Source organism: Talpa europaea, assembly GCF_964194135.1.
Source record: "Talpa europaea genome assembly, chromosome: 4".
Lineage (NCBI taxonomy): Eukaryota > Metazoa > Chordata > Mammalia > Eulipotyphla > Talpidae > Talpa > Talpa europaea.
In genome coordinates this window covers 44127091-44140452 of record NC_140070.1, presented here as the reverse complement: position 1 = coordinate 44140452, position 13362 = coordinate 44127091, and the positions used below count along the sequence as shown (strand labels likewise).

The window sequence follows — 13362 nt, the reverse complement described above, 5'->3', positions numbered from 1 at the left end:
TTTTAGTGGGGAGAAATATTGGGATAAAGCTAGAGTTGCAGAGGTGAAAAAATTCACCAGAGACAGAGTGGAGAATGGGAAAGTGGATTTATTGAAATACACTGCTAAGAGAAGCAGCAGGCGAAATGGGAGACGTATACACGAAGGAGTATTTGAGGCTCTCTCTTTGTTTTTGCGAGCTTTCTCATATGGGGATGCCAGTTTGCACCAGTTGTCTGCTGGGATATCTGGTCTCTAGCACTGGACTTTGAAACAGAAACATGTCCAGGCCTTTGCTTCCGCATTCCTAGAGCTGGGCCAGTTTTTCTTATCATAGTGGCTAGTCTTTTGGTCTTGTCCACAAGGCAACTTTACCAGTTCCCTTATCTATCCCAAGCCTGCCTGCTGGGCAAGGAGTTGGAGCTTAGTTTTTAACCTTATTAAATTATACCCTAACAGTATCCTCCCTCTAACTTGAGAGTAACACTGTAAATGTGTTCTAATCTTATGTGATGTTATCAGAAACTTCACTGTTAGAGGTAGATATGTTACAAGGGATATAAGAATAAATATCTGTAAATATGTTTAGAAGATACAAGGTAGCTTATAGCACACATATATGTGATAAATACATACTTATAAATACTATAAATTCAATATTATAAATTAAAATTAAGAAATCAGGGATAGTAAAAGCAATTAAAGGAAGCATTATATCAGAGGTAATATTAATATGTGGAATTTTATATATCTGGATATTTTTGAGTATGAAATAGGACATAATTTCAATCCAGATTTCCTGGTAAAAATACAGCAAAAAAGCAGTTACAAAAATTATATTACAGGTAAGGTTTTTGTGGGTTTTTTTAAAGATTTATTTATTTATTTATACAAGCACTGGGTACAGTCAGAAGCACAGGAGGGTGAGAGAATTCACCAGAGCCAGAATGGGAAACAGAATAGGCAGACTGATGAAATATAATGCTGAGGGGAGCAGCGGGTGCGACAGGAGAGGTCTGCATGCCATATGGGACACTCGCCGGTGGCCGGTGGTTGAACCGTTGATGCAGAGGCTGCGGGCAGCTTCGCAGCCCAGCACTCAACTGCTGTGCCACCGGGGAGGCCCTAGGTAAGGTTTAAACATCATTTCCTGTGAGAATGTACTGTATTTCCTGATCCCTGAATGGGAGAGAAATAGCTTCTGCAGATTTTCCCTGAAGGTTCCATTTTAAAATACAGTCCAGTAAAAAACAGTTTATTTTACATGATATGTAAAATACCATGCAAAATACCAGTGTGTAAGGGGGATAGCTCTCTTCACGGAGGGAAATATATAGACTCACTGGATGCATCCTACATAGTGTTCAGATCATTGACTATGAATTTTATTTTGTGTATCCAGGAGGAGATGAGACTCAGGCCTAGATTTTCCCTTCAGTATGTTTTGATACTATATAATTCCCCTTTAGATGAGACTGCCATCTTTTGGTATTGTTTCTCTTTGGACATTGCTTATATTTAAATCTTAGAAACCTAACAGGAAGGTAACCTCAAGTCTTTTCCCCACTTCAGATGACAGAGAATTAGAGAGGAAGTGATACCATTCAATTCTGTCTAACTTATTTTTACACCCAATTGAATTTGATAGTAATTGTTGCCAAATATTTTATTAATTGTGATATGATGAACTCCATATTATAGTAGGATATGCACCTCATAGGTAATTTTGAGAATTGCTATGAACTCGAGCATGCAAAATACTCAACAGAGAGCTCAGCACAGTGGTTCCCATGTTTGTCTACATTTAGAATACCTGGAGAGCTTTGAAAAAGAGTGAGATTGCCTTTTACCTCCAGAAAATGTAGTTTAATTGAGCTGTGGTGTGGTCTAGAGTTTGGAAGTTTCAAAAGATCTCTAAGTAATTCCAACATGTACAAGGATATGAAGTCACTGATTTAGTCAATTGTCCCCGGCTAGTCCTATTTTCAAGTATGCTTTGATGTAAACTGTGGTGCTGTATGTATCACATACTAATTTCATTTTCCCTGGTGTATATTCAATATTGCAATAATTGCCATATTGTATAGTATTTTTGTGTTTTTGTTTCAGATAAGACATTACATCTTATACTTTTTAAAAGTACCATAAAATGTATTGTGCAACTTAAACTACTAATCACATCTTTTTTTTTTTTTTAGATTAAAAAAAAAAAGTACATTGTGAGTCCAACGATTATGGGCAGTTCAAGAGCTGACTTTGCACAATGTCAACAAGTAAAAAGATGTGCTGAAGCATTCAGTAATGATTTGCAAGTCAGCAAATAGTGATAGCAGCTGCTTTATAAGTTGAGTGAAATTGTACCTTGTTTCACCCTCAGGGAATCTGTGTTTAATATACTTCCTCTGTAAATGTGAAAATGTTCGTTGGACTTAAAAAAGCATAATCTCTATGCCATCTACATAAAGTTGGTGTGATTAGCTGATTAAAAACATGGATGTGCTGGGCTAGTCTAAGACTCCAGCATGAATAGAATCTAAGAAGTCAGAAATCAAAGGCAAATTAAGAGATATCCTTACATAAACCTCTCATCTTGAAGAAGAGGAAACCTTTTGTCAATGTATCGGTAACTTTTCCAAGGTCATAAGATCTAGTAGAAGTATGAAGTGTGGAAATAATTCCGTCTTGCAAACCATTGAGTTTAACTTATGTGATGCTGACTTCTGGAAAATGAACCACAGTACATTCTAAATCTGTAAGTCTAGATTTCTTTAGATCAGAGAAGAAAGCAGATTCATTAAGGTGATGTCAAAGCAAAAACTGCACTTACAAAATTAAACAGGCAAGAAAAAATTTTACTCAAAGCAACTGCTGCAGGAGAGAGACCAGAACTCAGTCTAAGACTGATTCTGCAGAAACAGAGGGTTGGTAGAGGAGGGTCAGGTAGTTAATTACTGGGAGAGGGGGTGAACACAGACTGCCTTTGCTGATTGTTTTTACTGAAAGGAAGAGTAAACCTTCTCTGGTAGCTTTACAGCTCCATTTATGCTTCTGCTCTCCCGCAGAGACTGAGATGGGAATAATAACTTCCTTGAGGGTTACATTTAAAGGAAGGATTTCTACTTCCTTGACAAAGATATTCCTGAATTGAGTAATGGGCAAGAGTTTAAAAATATATATATATATATTTACATCTCAAAGGGGGAAAGGAAGAATGGACACTTACTGGTTTTCTAGAGAAGATCCTTGAAGAAAAAGGCGGATATATAGCCTGAATTATGAATAAGACTATTTAAAGTTTAATTAAGCCTAGGGTAAAGTTAATGTGAATGACGGTATCAAGTTTATATGGGTATAAAGTTAAAGCTTTCTTGATAAGTGGCTATTCACCCATGAAATTTTGTATTTTATAGCTAGATGTTTTCTTACAATTTTTAATTCTCTTTATTCACATGCATTTTATTTTCACAACAAAAAAATGCTTATTATTGTGTTAGGGTATTGAGCTACAATGATATCAATAATTTTAGCAAGTCTCAAAATTAAAAAGTGGTAGATTCTGGATCACAGTTTTTTGAAGTTTTTAAGACAACCAAATACACTGTTGGTAATTTCAGTCTTTTACTATCATTATTATATGAAGAAATACGGCTTATTAACATGCCAAGCATATCAAATCCTAACATTGATTTACTGCAGTGGCTAAAAATGACCTTAAAAAGTATTATCCATACTTGCCTTATCTAATATGGTGACCACTAGCCATATGTAACTACTGAGTACTTGCAAAGGTGTTAGTCTGATTGAGATGTGCTATACATATTAAATTTTTTTAAGATTTATTTTTATTTATTATGCATACAAGAAGTGGGGTGTAGGCTAGAGGTGCGGGGTGAGGGTGAGAGGATTCATCAAAGACAGAGAGGGGGAGCAGAACAGGAGGATCTACTGAAATACACTAATAAGGGGAGCAGCAGGCAAGACAGAAGTCTGCAGCACCATGTGGGTCAACTTCCTGGCCAGGGATCAAACTCATGCTGCAGTGGCTGGCAATAGCTTGATGGTGCTGAGACTTTAATCCCCGTGCCACTGGGGAGGCCCTAAATATAAAAATGTTTGCATTTTAAATTTTCTACTAGAAAATGTTCATGTGTAGCCCAAACAATATTTCTGTTGAACAACACTGATTTAGTTAAATAAGTAAATATTAAAAAATAGGGTTTGTCATATGTAATTACTTATAATTTGGATAAGAAAGTAAGTGATCTTGTGAAAGTTTTGGAGGCAATGAAAGTGCTTTTGTAGTTAAAGAAGATCCATGAAGAAAGTAAAACTAACTTGAAGTGATTAGGTATTTTGAAACCATATTGTTAATCATAGCATTTGGATGACATTATTAAAAAAAAATATATTTCACATGTGAAAAAACACGTCAGGCCAAGTAGCTGGGAAGGTAAGGTGCATTATCACACAAAACTATGTAGATCAAGAAGTCATTATAAAAAGAATATAGCTGCTGTAAGTGTCCCTGGGATTTTAAGGCTGAGTGTGAGTAAGCTGCTTTGCAAAATCATTAGGAGCGAGGCCAAGATGGAAAATACATATACCCTATAACTCTAAAGTTTTAGATTATTGTTTCAGACAGGCAGTTTTAAATGGTACCTTCACAGGAAGGCCAAAGCTTGTGCATATTAAATAATTTGGTACCTAATATATCACTTCAACAGCTATTATACATGGCACTTTCATTCCTTTATGAGAAATAAAAGATGTCTATAAAATTGACAGTTTTTTACTAACTCTGATTGACTTGACTCCATCTTCAGCTTATGGGCAGAAGAGTGAGATTCACCAGATTGGTTTTGTCTTGACACAAGAATAATGAAAAATACAAAACAATACTTTTCAAGTTACTGTACAGCAGCTATGGAATATCAATGATCAATGGAAAATGAGAAACCAGAGATAAGCCTTATAATTGACTCAGCTAAGTGGTTGAGTGTTTTCTCAGGTCATAGACTGGGCAGACATTAGAAGTTAAGGGACCTGGTGGACTTTCTGAATTGAGGAGGTAGAAGCTAGAGGGCAGGAAAAACAATGTGACTGATATTGCAAAATGTAGTTCTAGAAGGGAAAGAATTACACTCAGAGGAACTCGAGAACTATGTTGAGAATCCTTCTTAGATTTCTGCTAATCACTACACACCTCTGAAAAAAAAAAAATAGAAATGATGAGAACTAACAGTGCCAGCACTCATCTGAGCTAGGGATTATGCTTGTTCTCAGAAACTGGAATGAGCAGCTTCATGGGACATGTCTTTGGATGGAATGCACAGTGTTCTTGCCTCAGTGGCAAGAAATAAATTATTCCTAGTCTGAGCATTGTCTTAGACTCAACTAATAAAGCTTTAAACTTTAAAGCTTTAAAGTGACTCAAAGGGATTAAAGTATTTTCAAGTTTACTTGCATCTCAAAGAAAGGTCAAGATTGCTTATAAGTATATTCAAATATCTAGCACACAAGAAAGATAACATTCATAATATTTGGTATCCAATAACAATTAGTAGACATGCAAAGAAGCAGGAAGAAAAATAAGTCCAGATGGAAATATATATATATATATGTATAAATATGTATATATTTACATCTACTCCACCTCTTTTTTTTTAACATTCATCATTATTTTTTTTACATTTTTTAGACAATGTTTGCTTCCCCCCACCCCCTCAGATTGAGCCCCCATAGAATTTCCTTCCCCAAGGCACACATGTACCATCTCCACAGTCCCCTGTACCCCTCCCTCCCTCCCCCTCACCCCTCTCCCTCCTCCTCCCCTGCAGTATGTCTCTGGTTTATAATTGTCTGTTTTTGCTTTATTGTGTTTTGTACTGTTATTATTATTTTTTTTTACACTGATGTCTTATTTGGTTTCCCTATATTCCTATTATAAGTGAAACCATCCGATATTTTTCTTTTTCCTTTTGGCTTATTTCACTGAGCATAATTCCTTCTAGCTCCATCCACATTGCTGCGAATGGCACAAGTTTATCTTTTTTGATTGCTGAAGAAATATATTTTTAATGTAAGGGGATGGCCATTAGAAACAATAACCATGAGAGTAAATGCATAAGGTTTTTTTCTTTTTATTATATGTCTCTAAAAGATAATTGATTATTAAGAGACGTTTTAGTGATATACCATAAAGTTCAAAACATGTAAAACTAAAAAAAAAATGACTATATTAATAAGTCAGGGGCAAAGATATGAATATATAATTGTGTAAGATTCAAACTGTATTTGAAGTGGTATAGTAGCTCTCGAAAGGAACTATGTTAAGATAAAGATGAATAATTGAAGAAGCCTCTAATATAAAAAGTTATAGCAAATAAAGCAATTGGAAATATAAAACAATTCACTTAGTCCAAAATAAACCAGGAAAGTAGGAATAGTAGCAAAATAGAAAAGAAATGTAAAGATGATAGATTTAATTCTGATTGTATCAGTAATCACATTGTACACATGTTTTCTAAATACCTAAATGAAACAGAATTCCCAAATTTAAAAGTCAAGACTGTTATCTCTCTTTATTTTAAATAGCTTTATTTTGTAGAGCACTTATAAGTTCACAGCAATATTGAGAAGAAGGTAGAGCGATTTCTCACACACCTCCTCTTCATACATTCATTACTTCCACCATTGTCAACATCCTCCAGAGTGATATATTAGTTAAAACTGATGAGCCTACATTTGCACATAATCACTCATTGTCTATAGTATATTTTAGGGTTCACTCTATGGTTTGAAAAAGAAACATTCTAAAGGCTTAAATAAATTTCTAATATATATTTGTTGTTAATGCATTATTTAGAATAGTTTTGTTGCCCTAAACATGCCCTGTGCTCTGCCTGTTCATACCGTCTCACTAATCCTGGGAAATACTGATTTTTTTTTTTATATTCTTTTCCTGAATGTCATACAGTATCTAGCCTTTTCAGATTGATTTTTTTCACTTAGTAATATGCACTTAAGTTTTCTCCATGTCCTTCATGATAACTCTAAAAAGAAATTCCATTTCTTTTTAAACTGAATAATATTCAATTGTCTGGATGTATCACAATCTATGTATCTATTCACCTACTATTATTAGCATCACAGTTTCCCCACCAAATGATCTTTACTTTCAGTGCAATGCTAAATTAAATGTTAGCAAACCTTTTGTGTGTGAAAACTGATAAAAATTCAGTGGAAAGTTAAATAAACTGAAGTGCACAGAAGTTACTTTGAAAAAGAACCACAAAATTGGAGGGTTAATACTATATGATTTTGAAACTTATAAAGCTGCAATAATGAAGCTAGTGTTGTACTGGCATAAAGATAGAAGATTTGTCAATGGAACAAAATAGAAGTACAGAAATAGGAGTTGCATATTTGAACAGCTGATTCAACATAGATACCAAGGTAATTTTATGAAGAAATCTTTTCAAGAAAAGATGCAAGATGCTAGAACTATTAGATCTTAATAGGCAAATAAATTATTTTCAAACCATATTTCACATCATATAAAATTAATTCACACTTTATCATAGACCTAACTGTGAAGTCTAGAAATACAAAACTTCTTAAAGAAAAGATAGGTAATAAATATAAACTTTTTTTTTGTCTCAAGAAGCTTTTTTTTTTCCAAAATTTTTTTAAATATTTATTTTTATTTATACAAGAGCTGGGGTACAGGCCAGAGTCATGGGAGGGTAAGAGGATTCCCCAGAGACAGAATGGGGAGCAGAACAGGCAGACGGACTGAAAGCACTGCTGTGGGGAGCTGCGGGAGAGACAGGAGAGGTCTGCCTCGCCATGTGAGATTCTCCCTGGCCCGCCAGGAATTGAACCAGTGCTGCAGAGGCTGTGCACAGCTTCACAGCGCTGCACTCAACCTGCTGCACCACCGGGGAGGCCCTCAAGAAGTTGTTTTTTTTATATATATACCAGTGCACAGTCCATCAAAGAAAAACTTGATAATTTGGAACTTCATCATATTTGAAAGAATTCTCTCTTTTCAAGGACTATGTGAAGAAAATAAAAACCAAGCCAGAGTAAGTGACATTTACAAATAATAAAGAACTTGCAACAGAATTTAGAAAGTTTTCTTAGAACTTAATCAAAACAAGCAACCCAATTAAAAATGTTTGTATACCAAAGAAGGTATAAAGATGAGAAGCAAGCTCATGAATAGATACTTAACATACTTAATCATTAGGAAATATGAATTTAAACTGCAATGAGATGTCACAGTATATGTATTGGTTTGGCTAATACTAAAATGAATGCTTTTACCAAGTGTTGGAGAAGATATAGAGAAATAGGAGTGTTCATTCAACAGGAAAAATAAAAAGTTTCAACCACTTTGAATTGTAATTTGACAGTTTCTTTATAAAATCGAAACATAAATCTATCATATCAGTCCTGAGTATTTAACCAATATATATGAGAAGCATGTGTTCATACAAAATCCTGTAAACAAATGCATACCAGCTTTATTTATAATAGCAAAAAAACTGGAAATAACCTAAATATCCATCAACAGATTATTGGGAAAAGAAAACAAAATAGCGTATCATCTAAAGCAGTACTACTCAGCAATAAAAATTGAACAATTGGTGGATGTCACAACATGAATAAATATCAAACTAATTATGCTGAATGAAAGAAGACAAATTCAAAAGAAGAGAACATGGGGAAAAGAAAGCTAATTTAAAGTATCATAAAATAGATGAGTAGTTGCCTTGAGATAAGGGTTGTGACAAAAAGAGAGAGACAAGAAAATATTTTGGGATTATGGATATGTTTATTATCTAGATTGTGGTAGCATTGTTGTTCTACAAATATTTCTAAATTATAAAATTATATACTTTGAATATATGCTTTTATTTATCATAACTCAATAAAAATTTCCAAAATGGGAGTGAATTTTTGATATGCAGTTGTGGGCACCAGGTAGGGCAGGTTATCTCAAGACAATTACTGCGGTGACCTTGGCATTTAATATTTTATAGACAACTAAATTGTTTCTCAGTAGTTTTACATCTTTCTCAATTCAGTCACACAGCTGCCAAAAATTGTAGTATTAGCACAAAGACTTTAATGTACTACCAAGGCTGATAAAGATTGGGTAGTTAAGAGACCTGTTATTTGCTCTTAAAAATTCCACCTTTTATTTGCAGAGGAAATTATTTGTTAGAAAAAGAAAGCCCATGTGAAAAGACATCTAGGTGATAAAAATGGTTTACTCACAACTTCATAGAATTTGAAAATCTTAGCCTTCAAATATTACCAGTAGTCTATATACAAGAAAAATCAGGGTCTCCCTGATAGCCTATGGGTTTAGTCTTACTGCTATATTGCTACTATCACCTGAATTTAATCTATGGCCAGGGAGCTGACCTCTCCTGTTTTGCACTGCTTCTGCCCTCTACTCTGCTGCTGGTGAATCACCTGACCCCTCCACCCCTCCACACCTCTGGCCTATACCCCAGTTCTTCTACCCAAAAATGAAAAAAAAAATAAAAAAGAGGAAATCACACAAAAATATGCCTTTTGCCCAAATTGCCTTCTTATATTCCACAACTAGTGAGATATGTTCTTCTAACTTTTGAATACTAATATTAGGAGTTACTTTTATAAGTCAATCATATTAAACCTTCTCACATCAATGTCATGCATCTGTATAAGCATCTTCTATAGCAATGAGATCCTTAATTTTAATATACATTGACTGGTATATCTTTCTTATTAGTCATTTAACATCTTAAAAGAATGTAATATATTTTATATCATTCTAATCTTAAATATGCTATATTATAAAAAATAATAAAACAACTAGATTGATCAGTCTGGGAAGATATTCTCACCTATAGCCAAGTTTGACAAATCCTTTTTCCCAATGTTACCTTTATAAATTTAAGTTAGTAAGCTTACATAAAATGCTGATGTTATAAATGTTCTCAGCAGATATAGTGAAGTGATTTTAATCAATCTGTCGCACAAATCATAATAGAAACTGAAATTATGCTGTGTACTAAATGTTTGATATCAAGAAAAGATACCACAAATTGCTTGAAAAAATAAAATGTGAGAGCCATATGGAGTGTGGAGTCTGATAGTAATTCAGTCACTAAACTGGAGTCACACATTAATTTTATCCAAGCTGATGAGACACCAAAATTGTTATGTTTTATTCTTATGCTTATTATACAGACCTACCCAGATTGAACTCAATAAATTCTAGTTGAATTAAATTCTGTACAAGATAACTATATTGCATTTATTCCTTTAATTCAAACAAATGCTTACTGTACACTTTTTATTTGAAAATAAATTTCCTCTTGGAAAGTTGTATAATAGGATTGACTATTTCTGGGGTGGGGTGCAGAACTCAGTTGTGTTGCTCAGTTATCTGACTGTGAACACTCAGCTTTAGACATGTATCAAGTTTTAATCAACTCTTTTTGTAAGTGTTTCTTTAATATTTACTTTGTTCTATTTAGAGCAGGTGCACTCTCATTAATACCACATTTCATTTTTTCTTATTTTGCATTTTTTTACACAAACAAATCAGTGATAATAGTATGCACAGCATTCCTCATTAGAATCTGATAAATATTGTGTTATTAAAATCAGACTTCAGGGAGCCTCCCTGGTGGCACAAGAAGTTAAGTCTCAGCAGTATGAAGCTGTCCACAGTCACTGCAGCAAGAGTTTGATCCCTGGCCAGGGAGCGAACCCACATGGAGGCAGCAAACCTCTTGTCTCTCCCACTGTAACCCTCAGCAGTGTATTTCAGTAAATCCACCTGTTCTGCTTCCCACTCTCTTTCTGTGAATCCTCTCATGCCCCACACACTCTGGCCTACACCCCAGCTTTTCTATCCATAAATAAATCTTTAAAATTTTTTAAAAAGACTTTAGAATATTTTCTTATTTCCTCTAATATTGAATATATTTTAATGCAATTAATACTTGCACTATGTAAACATTTGTGATGATAAACAGAATCCATTATAATCTTGTATTCCTCTGGAATTAATCATTTTTAACAATTTCTATGTATCCTAAGTATTTAATAAACAGAATATTACGATGGGATGATAAAGATAGACCATCATTATAGAACAGCATAACAGTATATAGTTAAATACAGATTATTATAATTTTTTTTAACTTAATAGTATATTTCTCCTCTTCACAATGATTTAAGCCAATAGGAGATCATCTTCTCTTCATAATTATTTCCCTTTTCTAATCTTTGATGATACAAACCCATTTCCAACTCTTCGTTTGCTTTTTAAAAGTCATTCTTGCTCTAGATTTGTCTATATTTTTGTTATCTGTGTTTCAGTATATTTTTGTTTTCTAACTTATTTATTTTGCATTCAAGCCTTCCTTTTGGTTTTCAGGTGTTTCTTCATTTTCCAATCTCGTTGAGAGAAATAAATTAGTTATTTTGATCACTAAATATAAAAAAAATGATATTTTAAGTGCTTTTGGGGCAGTGTTTTAAAGCTTTTTTAAATCTAAACAGTTGCCATCATAAATTTTGTTTCTTTTTTATTCCACAAATTAGGTAGGATGTCTTATTTTCATTCCAATTTTCAATACTATCATACTTGATTTTCTGTTTTATAGTTGGTTTTTTTTGCTATTTTTTCTATTAATTTTATTTTTTCTTGAGGTAACACTGGTTTACAACATTGTATGTGATTTAGAGATATAGGATTACACCTTTCAGATGTATGTTATCACATCACACCCACCATTAAGACACCCACACTTTTCTACCATAATCCATTCTACTCCCTTCACACTCACTCTGCTCTTCTCCTCATACTTCTCCTCTGATAGCCTCGATTGTACAGTCAGATTTCTAGGTTTTGTTATTGGTTTGTTTTTAATGTGACTGTTTTGTTTCTCAATGTTCCACATATAAGTCACTTTCTGGTAATTGTCTTTCTCCTGATTTATTTCATTTAGCATTAAGGCCCTCCACCTCTTTTCCATATGTTGCCACAAATGGAAAGAATTTAACTTTTTTGATAGATGAGGAGTATTCAGTTATGTGTAGATACCATATCTTCCCTAGTCACTCATCTGTCTTTGGGTACTTAAGTTGTCTTCATAGCTTGGTTATTTTGCATAGTGCTGCAGTGACCATAGGAGTGCATGTAACCCTTCAAATTAGTGTTTTTGAATTATTTGTGTGGATAGCTATGGATAAAATTGCTGATGAAATGGTAGATTAAATTATGATATGACATATGGTGAATTTTGATATACCTATTCTATGAACATTAAACACTTTCACTGATTTAAAAGTAAAACATAAATAGTATGTTTATTAATACAGAATATCTAAATAATTTGTTACATAATTCAAACATTCTATATAATTTCTTCTCTACTTAATCTATTGATTTATCTCTGATTAAGACTGTGGTACTTTAACTCCTCCTTGTATTACTGCAACTTTTCATTCCTATTATATTGCATTACCTTTGCTAGGTATGTAAAGGCTCTTGATATCTCTCTCATTTCTATTCTTAGTCTGGCCTAAAATTTTACATTTTCAAATAATTATACATCACCACCCATCCTTTTTGTTGTTGTTGTTGTTGTTGAGTCATTTTTGTTTCCTCCTTAATTTTTTTAACTTTGGTGTCATTTTTCTCTAGTGTGTGCCTCTCAAGCCCTAGTCAAAAATGGTATGTGGCTCTGGGAATTTTACCCCAAATATGGTGAGTAACTAGAGTTAAACATCTTACCTACCATTTTATTGAAGGAGGAGGTATCAAAGTAGTTAGATTCATAATCAAGTCAGCTTTTGATATCAATAGACTCTACCTTGAACTGTGGCATGGATAGTTGTCCTCAAAGAATCTATTCCTGAATTTACAGATCATCAAGACAAGTTGTTATCTCCCCCTCCCAATAAGCAAACTTTGTGACTTTCTGCATATAAAAGAATTACTCCATTATAGATAGAGGGCAGTTCCTCCTGAATTGATTAAATGTAAGTGGGTAAAAGGTACATCCCTGAGCAAAAATACCCCAGTTCAGCCGCCTTAAAGTTCACAAACTTCCTTCAGTTTGAGAAACACTGACTAGTGGTGACAGTAGAAGTGTTCACACAGCTTTTATTTTTTTTTATATGTTCATCAGTAGTGGGTACTGTGGAACACCCCCAAAGAGCCCTCTCCATGACTGGAACAATCATTCCTCTAGGTCTGGGAATATTACGGGCTTACAGCATCTGAATATTTCTCTGACAATTCCCCTGGACTGAAAGAAGCCACTTTTTATGGGGTCAGATCACATTCAATAACTACTCAGAACAAAG

At 33.9% G+C, this 13362-nt stretch overlaps 1 protein-coding gene across 3 annotated transcripts in view; it reads left to right on the top strand.

Annotated features, from left to right (window-relative positions):
* The window catches only part of SGCZ (sarcoglycan zeta), a gene marked incomplete at both ends in the record, with an annotated part of 897398 nt that overhangs the window by 230766 nt on the left and 653270 nt on the right, over positions 1–13362 (top strand). The window lies entirely within an intron of this gene.